Source organism: Ursus americanus, chromosome 5 (assembly GCF_024610735.1).
Source record: "Ursus americanus isolate L20-20 chromosome 5, mUrsAme1.1.p, whole genome shotgun sequence".
Lineage (NCBI taxonomy): Eukaryota > Metazoa > Chordata > Mammalia > Carnivora > Ursidae > Ursus > Ursus americanus.
The window spans coordinates 75,823,142-75,838,608 of NC_142131.1; the positions used below are offsets into that span (position 1 = coordinate 75,823,142).

The 15,467-nt window shown below is 50.1% G+C and overlaps 1 long non-coding RNA gene across 1 annotated transcript; it reads left to right on the forward strand.

The window, feature by feature from the left end:
• Positions 1–96: 96 nt before the first annotated feature.
• Positions 97–7,376, forward strand: LOC148110151 (uncharacterized). Its single transcript, XR_015724611.1, has 3 exons — positions 97–924; positions 1,943–2,143; positions 6,866–7,376. It is a non-coding gene; the product is annotated as an uncharacterized LOC148110151 (long non-coding RNA).
• Positions 7,377–15,467: the final 8,091 nt, after the last annotated feature.

The window sequence follows — 15,467 nt, forward strand, 5'->3', positions numbered from 1 at the left end:
GGGGCACCGGAGGCGAGGGGCGGGGCTCGGTGGGAGGCGGGGCCAGGCGGGGCCCGGCGGGGGCGGGAAGGGACTAGGACGCAGGCTGGGGCTGGTCTGAGAGCCCCGCCTCGCGGGTACCGGCGGCGACCGTGTAGACCGTGGCTGTGGGGGCGTAACCACGTCTAAGGGGACGGGATCCTCCTGCCTGAGGGGCCGGCTCTGCGACGGAGCGGAAGAATGGGGATTCCAAACCACCTTAGAGTCTGATCCTCACAGGGTCCTGGGCGAGGTGCCGCAGGTGCCAAGGTCAACGTAGAGCCTGGCGCTGCTAAGGGCTGCTTCCGTTCTAGCACGATTCTCACACTCTGCTCTCTTCTGTGGCCCCACACGCGGGCGCCTCTTTTCCCGCAGCGACCTGCTCAAATGTTGCCCCCGAGAGAGGTTCCCCTTGGCCACCTTATCTGAAACTGCGGTCCCCACCGACCTCCACCGACATGCCCTACCTCTTTGTTTTTCCTCCTAGTTCCCACGACTGTGCCTGGCATTACGCACAATCCAAGGCCTGGCCGAGACGCCAGCGGGGGCGCGGGGGAGGAGAGCGTAAGCCCCCCCTTCCCCGGGAACACTGGGGGCGTCGGCACTGGGGCTGAGACTGCGCGGCGCCGTGGGGGACGGCTCCGAGTAGGCGCCCCTCTGCAGGTATCCCTAGAGCATTAGTAGACGGTGACGCTGGGGAGGTGAGCAGGCCCAGACCGGGGTGGATCTCGAATCTCCGGCTGATTTCCTCCACCGTGTCTTGGAACACTGGATGGATAGGAATTATATCGTTGCTACAAATTCATTGCCTTTGATCATGCTGCGGTAGGCCTGACATTCTTGTGGTGGCGGAATAGGCTGGTCAGTGGAACTTCAGAAGTCTGCAGGTGGCCGTTGGCAGCACAGGTTAGTTAAGCCGATTTAAATATTGAACTTTTAACCCTGTAACCAAGTGCAAAGTCATTCGATAAAAGACAAGTCGGTTTTTTCTATTTCGCATTTCAATAAGAAAAATCAGGATGCAATCCATCCTGACCTTGGACCCCAAATAGTTTTCACAGATACAAACGTTATGTCAATTAAACAATGAAAATGAGTTCTATAAGCAATGAAAAAACCATTGGAAAGTAAACAAAATTCGTAGGCACCACATAACAGGATAAGGACCTTTTGTAAATGTTCTCACTTTGGAATTATTTTTTTTTTTTAAAGATTTTATCTATCCATTTAAGACACAGAGAGAGAGACTGAGAATGAGCATGAGGAGGGGAGAGGGGCAGAAGCAGGCTCCCTGCTGAGCAGGGAGCCGGAGGTGGGGCTCCATCCCAGGACCCCAGGATCATGACCTGAGCCCAAAGCAGCCGCTTAACCAACTGAGCCACCCGGGTGCCGCACTTTGGAATTTCTGGAGAAAAGATAGCCCCTTCCTGAGCTTTGGGAAGATGCTTTGCAGCCTAGGACTTTGCTGTACCTTTTCCCACTGCAAGCCCTCCAGCCCTGTAGGTCCTGTAGTAGCAGTTCTTGCCTTCCCAGGGAGGCCCTCCTGAAGCTGTGGGGGCAGCAGGTGCAGGGCTCCGAAGGATGCTTTTCTTTTCTCTTTTCCTTTCCCTTCCTTTCTTTTCTTTCCTTTTCTCTTTTCTTTTCTTTCTTTCTTTTTTATTTTATTTTATTTTATTTTATTTTATTTTTTTATTTTATTTTATTTATTTGAGAGAGAGAGAGAACACGAACAGGGCAGAGGCAGAGGCAGAGGGAGAAGCAGGCTCCCCATTGAGCAGGGAGCCTGACGTGGGGCTCGATCCCAGAACGCTGGGATCATGAGCTGAGCTGAAGGCAGCCGCTTCATCGACTGAGGCCCCTGGGTGCCCCTGAAGGGTGCTTTTCTACCCCTGGTTCTGAGTGGTGCTCCCGTGAACTTTTTCAGCCTTGTCGGACCGCTGATAATGTGTCAGGGTCACAAAGGGGAGAGGTAGAGCCAGAAGACGTGTGCACGGGGCAGGATGAACTCCGTCCAGCAGAGAATTCCATCCCCAGGAAACCTGATTCATGTAAAATGTGCTGCACCCACCTTACCAAGGTCTCCGTCTTGAAGGCCTCTCTGTTCTTATATGGCAGGAGGAAGGAGGTAAGCATCTTTGTGCCAGGCACTTTACACGGAGCGTTTCTTCTGTTCCTTACAAAGAATACCTTCATCATTCATAATTTATGGAGACTCGTGGGGCAAATAGCTTGATTCTGCTCACACAAAGCTAGATCTCCGTCCCAGGTCCACTTGTCTACAAGCCTACAGTTTGCTTGTGCCCCGTGATATGTCCTCAGTAAACTGCACCATGCATTTTTTTTTTAAGATTGATTTATTTATGTGACACAGAGAGAGAGAGAGAGAGAGAGCCAGCGAGAGAGGGAACACAAGCAGGGGGAACGGGAGAGGAAGAAGCAGGCTCCCAGCGGAGCAGGGAGCCCAATGTGGGGCTCAATCCCAGGACCCCGGGATCACGCCCTGGGCCAAAGGCAGACGCTTAACGACTGAGCCACCCAGGCGCCCCTGCACCATGCATTTTTTAAAAAAGATTTTTTGTTTATTTATTTGACAGGGAGAGGGAGAGAGAGAGCAAGCACAAGCAGGGAGAGCTGCAGAGGCAGAGGGAGAAGCAGGCTCCCCACCAAGCAGGGAGCCTGACATGGGGCTCGATCTCAGGACCCTAGAATCATGACCTGAGCCAAGGCAGATGCCTAACTGACTGAGCCACCCAGGTGCCCCACCATGCATTTTTATTTTTTATTTTTTTTTAAAGATTTATTTATTTATTTGACAGAGACAGCCAGCGAGAGAGAGGGAACACAAGCAGGGGGAGTGGGAGAGGAAGAAGCAGGCTCCCAGCAGAGGAGCCTGACGTGGGGCTTGATCCCAGAACGCTGGGATCACGCCCTGAGCCGAAGGCAGACATTTAACGACTGCACCACCCAGGCGCCCCTACCACCATGCATTTTTAAAACCAGGCTCAGACCTCTGTGCTGACTGTGAAGTGGCTTGTGTGACTTTGCTGATTTCGTTCTAACGGCTATCAGAGCTCACTTGAAGCAGTGTAGACTGGGTGAGACCATATGGCTATGCCTAATGGGCAGTAGACCAGGGCTCTGAAGGACAAGTGACCTTGGGCAATTCATTTAAACTCTCTAGGCTTCAGCCCCTTGTCTATAAAGTGAGAAAGTTGGACCCAGATGCGCTAAGGTCCCGTCTTTTGAAAAGTTGGGGAGGGTGATTTTTTTTTTTTTAATTGTGATGAAATTCACATACCATACAGGTTGCCCATTTAAAGTGTACAAATCACTGGTGGTTTTTTTTTTTTTTTTTTAAGATTTTATTTATTTGAGAGAGGGAGTGAGGGAGAGAGAGTGAGTGAGAGAGAGAGAACACAAGCAGGGGCAGCAACAGGCAGAGGGACAAGCAGACTCCCCACTGAGCAGGGAGCCCAACTCGGGGCTCAATCCCAGGACCCTGAGATCATGACCGGAGCCGAAGGCAGCAGACGCTTAACCGACTGAGCCACCCAGGCGCCCCCAAATCAGTGGTTTTAGTATATTTAGTGAGTTGCGCAGACATCACCACAATCAATGTGAGGACGTTTTCATCCCTTCAGTAAAAACCCCTGCACCCTGTGATTATCACCCTCTGACCCCTCAGACCCCCCCAGCCCTAAGCAACCCCTAATTTACGTTCCGTTTCCATAGATTTCCCTGTTCTGGACATTCCATTGAAAGGGAATCCTATAGTACGTGGCCTTTTGTGTCTGGCTTCTCTCACTTCGCATGTTTTCAAGGTTCATCCACGTTGTAGCGGGTGTCAGCCTGTATGAAGTTACTAGTAACATTCCATTGTATGGGTATTCTGTGTTTTATCCAGCCACCAGTTAATGCATGATTGGGTTGTCTCTACCTTTTGGCCATCGTGAAGAGTGCTGCTGGTTTTCATGTGGGCGTATGTTTTCAGTTCTCCTGGATACCCACCTAGCGCTGGAATTCTTGGGTCTATGTTTAACTTTCTGGGGAACCATCCAGCTATTTCTCAAAGGGGCTGCACTATTTTAGGTTCCTATCAGCAACATACGAACATTCTGATTCCCCCGAGTTCTTACCAACACTTGATGTTGTCTGACTTTTTTTATTGCAGTAATTCCGGGGGTTGTGAAGTTCAATGCCCTTGTGGTTTTCATTGGGATCCCGAGCAACTTTCCAATAAGCTATTTGCATTCCTTTGGAGAAATGTCTCTTCAGATCTTTTGCCCGTTTTTAAGTTGAGGAAATCTTCTTTTTAAAGATTGGTTTATTTATTTGAGAGAGAGAGAGAGAGCATGCATGCATGATGGGGGGGAAGGGATGGGGGAGAGGGAGAGAGAGAACCTCAAGCCGACTCCCCACTGAAGAGGCAGGGGCGGGGGTGGGGCCCCAAGGTGTGGGGCTTGATCTCAAGACCCTGAGGTCACGACCTGAGTTGAAATCAAGAGTCTGACAGTCAACCGACTGAGACCCAGGCGCCCCTGGAGAATGACTTTTTGTTTGTTTGTTTTAATATTTTATTTATTTATTTGACACAGAGAGAGATCGAGCACAAGCAGGGAGAGCAGCAGGCAGAGGGAGAAGCAGGCTCCCCACTGAGCAAGGACCCCCCCCAATGCAGGGCTCCATCTCAGGTTCCAAGGATCATGACCTGAGCTGAAGGCAGACCCCCTAACTGACTGAGCCACCCAGGCACCCCTGATTTCCATAATTTATTTAAACAGCCCCTACCAATGGATATTAGTTTGTTTTTAGTGTTTTTACTATTTCGAATGCGTTCGCAATGAATATTATACCTTTGGTACTTTTGTGAGTCTGTCCAGGATGAACTCCTAACATTTATAATTTGGGTATCTGCCGTATTACACGGTATGCTCTACAGAGGTAAGATTCCCAATTGCTCCGAATAGTGTCTCGCCAACACTTGCCAAGACTGGGTTTTAGCAACTTTTTTGAGAAGGAAGAAGGTTGGTGATGATCCAGTAGGGACAAATGGTGTCTTGTGTTCATTTACATTTCTTTAGTTCTCATGGAAGCTGGCTATTTCATATTTTTATAGCTCTTTTGTGTTCTATTCTCGTCCGGTTTTTCTATAGGGTTTGTCTCTTACCACTTTAGAAAAGCTTTTAGTACTTTAAGGAAAGTTCTCTAGTGCTTTTGTGGTTTCACTGTTGATAATGAAAATGTTTGATCCATCAGGTTTAATGTGATGTTAGGAGCAAAGCAGGCCTCCAGCTTGATTTTCTTCCAGATGGCTAAGCCATTGTCCTGATGCCATCCACTGAATTCTTACTGGTGTGGTGCATTCATTTAAAATTCCTCTGTTATACACTAGATAATAAGATGTGTTTGGGCAGTACTAAACTGTTTTGATGGTTGTAATATTTGCTTGTTTGTTTTTAATTTGTTTTTGAACTATTTTTGGTATCTACTGGGGCTTTGGCAGTTCACCAGGTTAAAACCAAGCCTGGGGAGGGACGCCTGGGTGGCTCAAGGGGTTAAGCATCTGCCTTCAGCTCAGGTCATGATCCAAGGGTCTTGAGATTGAGCCCTGCATCAGGCTCCCCTCTGAAGCAGGGAGCCTGCTTCTCCCTCTGCCTGTTGCTCCCCCTGCTTGTGCACTGTCTCTGCTTTGTCTCTCTGACAAATAAATACATGAGATCTAAAAATAAATAAAATAAAATAAAACCAAGCCTGGGGAAAGGCTTGATACGGGGAGACATGAAGGGCCTGGGAGTGAAACAGGCCATGGTTTTAATCTGATGTATACAGATGATCAGCTTTTTCCCCCTGGGCAAATTGTTTAACTTTACTGGGCTTCTGGCTTTTTACCTTTAAAATCAGATGAAGATTGAAGGAGATGTGGCCAGGAAAGTCCCCGGGGCTGCCGTTAGGCGTGTGGAGGTTGCTTCTGGGCCGGACGTTTGTGGGCCAGGGTGAGGAAATCTGCAGGACCAAGGCCTGGAGCTCAGGTCCCCCCACCCCCAATCCTCCTGCCCGGCCCAGCCCGGCCCGGCCCTGAGTCCATTAGCAGGGCCTGCTCAGCCGTCTCCCCCGATCTACTCTTCAGAGGGAAAGCGGTCCCTGTAGGTCTGCAGGGTGGCCGAGGTGTGGGTGGGTGGGGTGTGGACAGACTGCGGACATCCGGCTTGGGGCCTCCACCTCTGTGCAGGTGGGTCCTTGCACACAGAGGGGCTGGCAGGAATAGAAGAGGGGGGCAGGTGGGTCAGGGGCTCCATCTGTACTGTTGCCCTGAGCCCCTCCAATGTGAGGGCTGGGCCTCCTTCTTTTCTTTTTCTTTTTCTTCTTCTTCTTCTTCTTCTTCTTCTTCTTCTTCTTCTCTCTCTCTCTCTCTCTCTCTCTCTCTCTCTCTCTCTCTCGCTGATAGATTGCCGGTAGGGGGTGGCAGGGCTGGGGGGTTGGGGAATGGTGGGGAGTGGGATGTATTCATCTGTTCAACAGGCAGGGACTGGGACCAGGCGGACTGGGTGTATTAGCTTCCTAGGGCTGCCCTAATAAAGACAAACCAGGGAGCTTGAAACAGCACGAACGTATCATCTCACCATTCTAGAGATGAGAAACCCAAAAGCGAAGCATCAGCAGGGGCACGCTCTCTCTGAAGGCTCCAGAGGAACACGTGTTCCCTGCTTTTCTCTTAGCTGCTGCAATTGCCAGCCAGGCCCTGGTGTTGCTTGGCTTGTAGACACGTCACTCCCACCTCTGCTTCCCTCCTCACATGGCTTTCTTTCTGGGTGTCTGTCTTCACATGGCGTTTTTCTCTTCTGCTAAGGACACTGGTCCTACAGGATCGGGACCCGCCCTCATAACCTCATCTTAACTCCACTGCATCAGCAAAGACCCTGATTCTGAAGAAGGTCACGTGGTACAGGTAAGGGGTTAAGACTTGAACAGGTCTTTTTGGGGGAGCAGGGGACACAATTCAACCCAGCACCGGAAACGTGATCATCGGCCGGGCATGAGCTGGAGGTCCGTGTGCCGCCGAGGGATCGGGTGAGGCTGTGACAGCCTCGTGGGCCAGCTGGCCGGGCTGGGGTGGTGATAGGACTGAGGGCTGGGCCTGGAGGGGGCTCCTGTCACCAGGCCATAGGGCTTCCTTCCACTTTCCCAGCTGGTGGCCTGGGGCAGGCAGTGACATGTGGCTCTGATTTCTGGCGGGGATATAATTAGAAGGCAGGCCTGGACTTTTGGAAGCCACAGGGACCCTGGGGACCACCTAATCCAGACATTTCACAGAGGGGAAGCTGAGGCAATTCCATGAGCGGCTCCGTGTTCCGCGTTGGGCGCCTGCGCGGAGGTGGGCAGCCCTGGGCTGCGGGTCGTGGCTCCCACTGGGGGTGGGGAGGCGGTGGCTGCCGTCTTCAGCCCCTGAGCCCTAATCAGCAGATTCTACTCCAGGCCACCAACACCAGTCCACAGTGTGTTTTTCTCAGCTGGGTGTTTTTGTCTGGGGCTGCCTGGAGGAAGAGGTGGGGCCGGGAGGGGGGAGGGGTGTCGCCCTGTTTCAGTTCTGACTCTCACTTCCACCGTCCCGGTGCCTGTGGGTATCAGGAGCGGCGGCTTCGTCTGTTAAACCTTGGCCGTGGGCTTTGCACGCTCCCCAGAATCTCTCCTCTGCTGGGGACTGCTCTTACGTTTACTCTCCTGTTCTGGTAAAGCTTGGCGGGGTGTAACTGGGTGTGTGTGTGTGCACGTGCGTGTGCAACCAGCCCTCTTTGCGGGATACCATGCTGCCTCCCCACTGGTGAACAGGATTCTGCAGCCTGGGCCTCGTGAACATTCTTTGCTCTTGTGCCCTTTGCCCACGGCCCCCTGGAACCAGCACTGGCATGCCCGCCTGACTTCGTGCCATGGAGCTCGTTCCGTTCCCTAAATAGCTCATCCCCAGGCAGCACCATCCCAGCTGCGGCTGCGGGTCACAGCTAAGGCCAGGGCAGAGCGGGCAGCGTGGGCACCCGGGGAGCTGGAAGGCTGAGCAACTGGAGGCTTTGCTGGCAGCTGCTTTGGCGCGGTTGACAAACTGTTGGGAGTAGAGGGGATGCCGAGAGTTGTTGGGTCCATTCACTCCAAAAAATGTATGGTGACTAACATAATATAATAAAAAATCATTATAAAAAAAAAATAAACACTAATCCTCATTTTAAAAAGTCATGAATAAAAAAAAAAAAATGTACTGAGCGCCTGGAGTGTGGCGAAGTCTGTGCCAGGCACTGGAGGGAGCCATAGTGACCTAGAGAGAAAGTCCTTGCCTCCCCAGAGGTTCCTTAGAGCTGGGAGAGCTAGAACCGGCTCCAGGGAGGGGATCTGGGAGAACCTGCTCCCACCAAGATTTGCGGGATGGGTGGGGGAGGGGTGCTGGGAATGCCTGCAGGTGAGGAGCTGGGAGGGGAGGAGGGGGACGGCCGGGCCCACAGGGAGGGCCACCCGCAGGCCTCACTGCAGCCTCGCTCCTTGCTGGGGATCTGCTATGTTACGACACAGAAAGCCCCAGAAGGGCATACCTGGCAGGGAGTCAGTGTTGCGAAAACACTGGAGTGAATGAGCTTTACGGAGTTTTGGTTAGGTCTTGAGCTTACTGGGGGGGTGGGGGGGGATGCAGGAGTTTAAATTGGGAAGTAGGAGGACCCGGCTGGCTCAGTCGGAAGAGCACGCCACTCTTGATCTTGGGGTGGTGAGTTGGAGCCCATGTTGGGTGTAGCGATCACCAAACAAAAAACCCTTAAAAATAAATAAATGGGGGTGCTTGGCTGGCTCAGTCGGTTGAGCATCGGGCTCTTGGTTTCGGCTCAGGTCGTGATCTCAGGGTCGTGGGATCGAGCCCCTAGTGCTCAGCAGGGAGTCTGCTTGGGATTCTCTCCCTCCCTCTGCCCCTCCCCACCTCACACAGGCTCGCACGCGCGCTCTCTCTCTCTCTCTCTCTCTCGCAAATAAACAAATCTTAAAAATAAATAAATAAACTTAAAAAGGGGGCTCCTGGGTGGCTCAGTCAGCTAAGCGTCTCGCTCTTGATTTCGGCTATTTCGGCTGAGGCTCAGGTAATGATCTCAGGGTCGTGGGATCGCTCAGCGAGGACTCTGCTTGGGATTCTCTCTCTCCCTCTCCCCTCCTCCCCTCCTCCCCCACCTCCCTAAAATAAATAAATAAAATCTTTAAAAATAAATAATAAACTTTAAAAAAATAATAAAAGAAATTGGGGAGTCAGCCAGTTAGCTTTGTGCATCTGGAAGATCATTTGGCCACAGGGGCAAAGCGGGGAGTGGGCAGTGGGGCTGGGCAAGGGGGAGAAAGATGAGGGCAGGGAGGGATCCACTTCAGAGGCCCAGCTGAGCCTTGAGAGGAGTCCCCAGGGTGGTGGGCATGAGGCCGGAGCTCAGGGAGTCCGTGTGAGCAATATGTAGGATGCAGCAGGACTTTGAGACTGCGTGTGGGGCTGGGGAAGAGGGCAGGTGGGGTATGGACAATTTCTAAAACGGCCCCCCGGAGAGGTTCTGCCTTAATCCCCAGAACTTGTGAGTCTGCGGGGGTATCACTGCTGTGAGCAGGTTATTTGGCACCCCCGACTGTCCTGGATTATCCAAGCTAGAAAGCAGAGCGCTGCTCTGGCTGGTGGCCATGGTGCGATCAGAGATTAGACACTGGCTGTGAAGATGGGAGCCGTGTGGGCAAGGACTGGAGAGCAGCTGCAAGGAGCTGGGGGGACCCCAGTCCAGCGGGTTCCCACGAGGCACCGAATCCTGCCAATAACAGGAAGGAGCTTCTTTTTTCTTTTTTTTTTTTTTTTTGAAGATTTTATTTCTTTATTTGACAGAGAGAGACAGCCAGCGAGAGAGGGAACACAAGCAGGGGGAGTGGGAGAGGAAGAAGCAGGCTTCCAGCTGAGGAGCCTGATGCGGGGCTTGATCCCAGAATGCCGGGACCACGCCCCGAGCCGAAGGCAGACGCTTAACGACTGAGCCACCCAGGCGCCCCAATAACAGGAAGGAGCTTCTAAGAGGAGCCTGAGCACCAGGTGAGATCGCGGCAGGTGGAAACTTCGTCTCAGCCTCCTTGTGAAGGGCTGAGCAGGGAACCCGGCCGTGTGCCATCCTGGACTTCTGATCTGTGAGAGAAGAAATGGATGTGGGTTTTTAAAAAGATTTTATTTATGTATTTGAAAGAGCCGCAGAGGGAGGGGGAGAAGCAGGCCCCCTGCTGAGCAGGAAGCCCGATGTGGGGCTTGATCCCAAAACCCTGGGATCATGACCTGAGCCGAAGGCAGGCGCTTAACGGCTGAGCCACCCAGACGCCCCATGGATGTGGTTTTCATTTATTTTATTTATTTTTATTTTTATTTTTTGTAAAGATTTTATTTATTTATTTGACAGAGAGAGACAGCGAGAGAGGGAACACAAGCAAGGGGAGTGGGAGAGGGAGAAGCCGGCTTCCCGCTGAGCAGGGAGCTCGATGCGGGGCTGGATCCCAGGACCCTGGGATCATGACCTGAGCTGAAAGCAGACGCTTAACGGCTGAGCCTCCCAGGTGCCCCTGGATGTGCTTTTCAAGGCACAGGGTGGTCCTTTGTTACAACAGCAATAGAAAATGAACAGGAACACGCCAGATTTCTGGATACAATGACTGAATGGAAAGCAAAGATGAGGGCGGGGCGGGACGGGCTGGCAGAGAAAGAGGTCCGGGAGGACCTGCCTCGTCAGGTTGTACTGAGGATCGAGAAAATATTGGAAAGTATTTCTAATCCTAGGTAACATCGCCCACTGGTCTGGACTGGAAGCACTGGGAGACCTAGGTCCCAGATTGGGGGTGGCGGTGGGTGGGGCTGGAGAACTGGGAGTGGCTGCAGAAGGTCTTCTGCTGTGCCCTGTGTGCCCGTCCCAGAGTTCTTGATTCCCTGAGGTGTGATGGGATGGAGGGAGCAGGCGACGCTGTCACTGCCCCAGCCCTGCTGCACCCTGGGGTCCTAGCCCTCTCTGGCCTCCACACCCTCGGGTATGCGCCCACCCCCACGGCAGGCAGCACGGAATCACCAGGACTCTGTTGTGGCCCGTTCTGGCTTGTGAACTTTTATGACTGTGTTTGGTTGACAGCTGGTTTCTTGCTTTGCCTTTGGACGGGGTGGGGAGGGCACGGTCTGTCTCCTAGAAGGGCTTTTAGGACCCATCTATTACCCCTCACCCTGTAACAGAGGGGAATGGGGAGGCTCTAGGAGGCAAGCAAACCGGGGACCCACTCCCCACGTTCCTTTGGCCGTTAGCTTCCAGCTGGGCATGGAGAGAGGCAGGATTCGGGGAGCAGCCGATGGTCCCTTCCTTGTCTGGTGCTCCTTCTCCACAGACCCCAATATTGCAAAGGAGTTCTGTTAAGGGCCGGACAGTAAATATTTTAGGTTTTGTGGGTTCTACAATCTCTGTTGCGTTACCCATTATTTATAAAAACAGGCAGGGGGCTGGATTTGGCCTGGGCCATGGTTCACCGTAGTTTGCTGATCTCATGATGGTGGTGCTACTGGTGGTGGCTTTCGCTGTCCCTCACCTCCCGCTGCCATCATTACCGTTATCTGGAGCCTAACTGTGGAAGGTCTTGGCTACCTTAATCGCTTGCTGGCAACACAGAACCCTTAGGAGATTTTTTTTTAAATAGCAGAATTCTCTGTTTTCTGGGGTGCCTGGGTGGCTCAGCCGACTCTTGGTTTTGGCTCAGGTCAGGATCTCAGGGTTGTGAGATGGAGCCCAAGTCGGCTCTGAGCTCAGCCGGGAGACTGCTTGGGATTCTCTCCCTCTGTCCCTCCTCCCCCCCAAAAAAGAATTCTTTTCTTCTTTATTAAGTTCTAAAAAAAATTTGAATAAGTAATACATTGACATGGTTCAAAAATTTTTTTAATAGTTTTTTTTTTAAGATTTTTATTTATTTATTTGAGAGAGAGTGAGAGTGAGAGAGATCATAGAGGGAGAGGGAGAAGCAGATCCTCCCCTGAGCAAGGAGTCTGATGCGGGGCTCGATCCCAGGACCCTGAGATCATGCCCTGAGCCGAAGGCAGATGCTTAACCGACTGAGTCGCCCAGGCACCCCTACATGGTTCAAAATTATACCAAAAAGTTATACGGTGAGAAGTGTCCCTTCCATTCTTGTTTCAGCTTCCTATTTTTCTCTTTCTTTCTTTCTTTCTTTCTTTCTTTCTTTCTTTCTTTCTTTCTTTCTTTCTTTCTTTTTCTTTCTTTCTTTCTTTCTTTCTTTCTTTCTTTCTTTCTTTCTTTCTTTCTTTTTCTTTCTTTCTTTCTTTCTTTCTTTCTTTCTTTCTTTCTTTCTTTCTTTCTTCCTTCCTTCCTTCCTTCCTTCCTTCCTTCCCTTTTTCTTCTTTCTTTCTTTTTCTCCTTTCTTTCTTTCTTTCTTTCTTTCTTTCTTTCTTTCTTTCTTTCTTTTTCTTTCTTTCTTTCTTTCTTTCTTTCTTTCTTTCTTTCTTTCTTTCTTTTTCTTTCTTTCTTTCTTTCTTTCTTTCTTTCTTTCTTTCTTTCTTTCTTTCTTTCTTTCTTCCTTCCTTCCTTCCTTCCTTCCTTCCTTCCTTCCCTTTTTCTTCTTTCTTTCTTTTTCTCCTTTCTTTCTTTCTTTCTTTCTTTCTTTCTTTCTTTCTTTCTTTCTTTCTTTCTCTCAGATTTTATTTATTTGACAGAGAGAGACAACACAAGCAGGGGGAGTGGGAGAGGGAGAAGCAGGCTTCCCACTGAGCAGGGAGCCTGATGCGGGGCTCGATCCCAGGACCCTGGGATCATGACCTGAGCAGGAGCCAGACGCCCAACGACTGAGCCCCCCAGGCGCCCCTCAACTTCCTATTTTTCTAACCAGAAACAGCCAGTGAGAGACAGTTCCCACCTTACCTTCCATCGACAGTCTCCATCTACTTACCTACCTCCCTACCGACCTACCTACCCACCTACTTATCCCCAAATACTGTGTTTTTCCTCCTTTTTTCAGAAGCGGTAGCAGACCGTGCACAGCGTTTTTGCATCTTGCTTTTTTCAATAGGAGATTGTTCCTATGAAATTGCTGGTGTTTTTGTGAGGATAGCAGTAACGAGTTAATCAAATGTCCTGGGAGGTTTGACATCTTCATGGTCTTGACCCTTCTTATTCAGGAACACAATAGGCCTTTCCGTTTGCTCACGCGTTCTGTGTGCTCAGCATTTCCTATACTCTTCACCTTTATCTTGAATAATCGTTGAGTGTATTCCTAGGTATTTTATGTACTATCTTCTGATCCTTGTTGGCATGTATAAAAGCCACCTTGCTGAATTCTCTTACTGTTTATTTAGAATAGTGTTTCGGCTAATTCTCTTTGGGTTTTCCACGTAGGTAATCATATGATCTGCAAATGGTGATGAATTTACCTACTCTTTCCATTTCACACCTCTAATTTCTTTCTCTTGTGCAATTGCATTAGCCGTTCCTCCAGAAAAGGTTCAAGAATAAATGGAAGAAGGTATTGTTTCAGACTTTAATGAAAGTGCTTCAGGAAGATGACATTTGGATTGTTTTTATTTTTTTTTAAGATTGTATTTATTTATTTGACAGAGAGAGAGAGAGACAGCCAGAGAGAGAGGGAACACAAGCAGGGGGAGTGGGAGAGGAAGAAGCAGGCTCCCAGTGGAGGAGCCTGATGTGGGACTCGATCCCAGAATGCCGGAATCACGCCCTGAGCCGAAGGCAGACGCTTAATGACTGAGCCACCCAGGTACCCCATGGATTGTTTTTATAAATGTTTATTTTATTCTATTTTGTCAAGAATGTTTATTAAAAATATATGTGGAAATTTATCAAATGCCCTGTTCATGTATATTGTTTAGTCTACTTTTATCCCCCTTATTTTTCCTATTAATATTATCATTATATTAATAGAGTTCTTTTTTTTTTAAAGATTTTATTTATTTATTAGACAGAGAGAGACAGCCAGCGAGAGAGGGAACACAAGCAGGGGGAGTGGGAGAGGAAGAAGCAGGCTCATAGCGGAGAAGCCTGATGTGGGGCTCGATCCCATAACGCCGGGATCACGCCCTGAGCCGAAGGCAGACGCTTAACTGCTGTGCGACCCAGACGCCCCCATTAATAGAGTTCTTAATATTAAACCATCCTTGGCTTTCTGGAATAAGCCTTGCTTGGTTATGATTTAAAGTTATTATTAGGGACACCTGGCTGGCTCTGTCAGTGGAGCATGTGACTCTTGATCGGGGGGGTCATGAGTTCAAGCCCCACACTGGGTGTAGAGTGTACTTAAAAATTTTTTTTTTTTTTTTTTTTTAAGATTTAAAATTACTGGGATGCCTGGGTGGCTCAGTTGGCTAAGCATCTGATTTTGAATCAGGTCAGGGTCTCCGGGTCCAGGGATCAAGCCCGGCTGAGAGTCTGCTTGTCCCTCTCCCTCTCCCCTGGCTCTCGTGCTCTCACTCTCTCTCTCAAATAAATAAATAAAATCTTAAAGAATATATTTAAAATGACTAACCTGCTGTTGGATTTTATTTACTTATACTTACTAACATTCTTTCTTTTTTTTTTTTTTAAGTAGGCTCCATGCCCAACATGGGGCTTGAACTCCTGACCCAGAGATTAAGATCTGAGCTGAGATCAAGAGTTGGACGCTCGGGGCGCCTGGGTGGCGCAGTCATTAAGCGTCTGCCTTCGGCTCAGGGCATGATCCCGGCATTGTGGGATCGAGCCCCACATTAGGCTCCTCTGCTGGGAGCCTGCTTCTTCCTCTCCAACTCCCCTTGCCTGTGTTCCCTCTCTCGCTGGCTGTCTCTCTGTCAAAAAAATAAATAAAATCTTAAACAAACAAAAAAAGAGTTGGGTGCTCAACGGACTGAACCACCCAGGCACGACTACTTACTAGCATTCTCTCATCGATATTCACAACCGAGGTCCGTCTATGGTTTTCTTTTCTTTTTTTTTTAAAGATTTTATTTATTTGACAGAGACAGCCAGCGAGAGAGGGAACACAGCAGGGGGAGTGGGAGAGGAAGAAACAGGCTCCCAGCGGAGGAGCCCGATGTGGGACTCGATCCCGGAACGCTGGGATCACGCCCTGAGCCGAAGGCAGACGCTTTAACGACTGCGCTACCCAGGCGCCCCGTCTATGGTTTTCTTATATTGGGCATGGCAAGCCTGATGCCTGAATTGGTCTCCGTGCACAGGTGTGTGGAGGCCAGCCGGGGCCTGTGCATCCGGAGCTTGTGAGAAAGGGCCGGACTGGAGAGATAGATGGGTGAGTCTCTCACATATAGGCAGTATCTTGTGCGAAAACATGGATGAAACTTGAAAACAAAATGCTAAGTGAAAGGAGCCAGACGCAAAAGGCCACACATATGATTCCATTTAAAGTTTTTCTTTTTTATT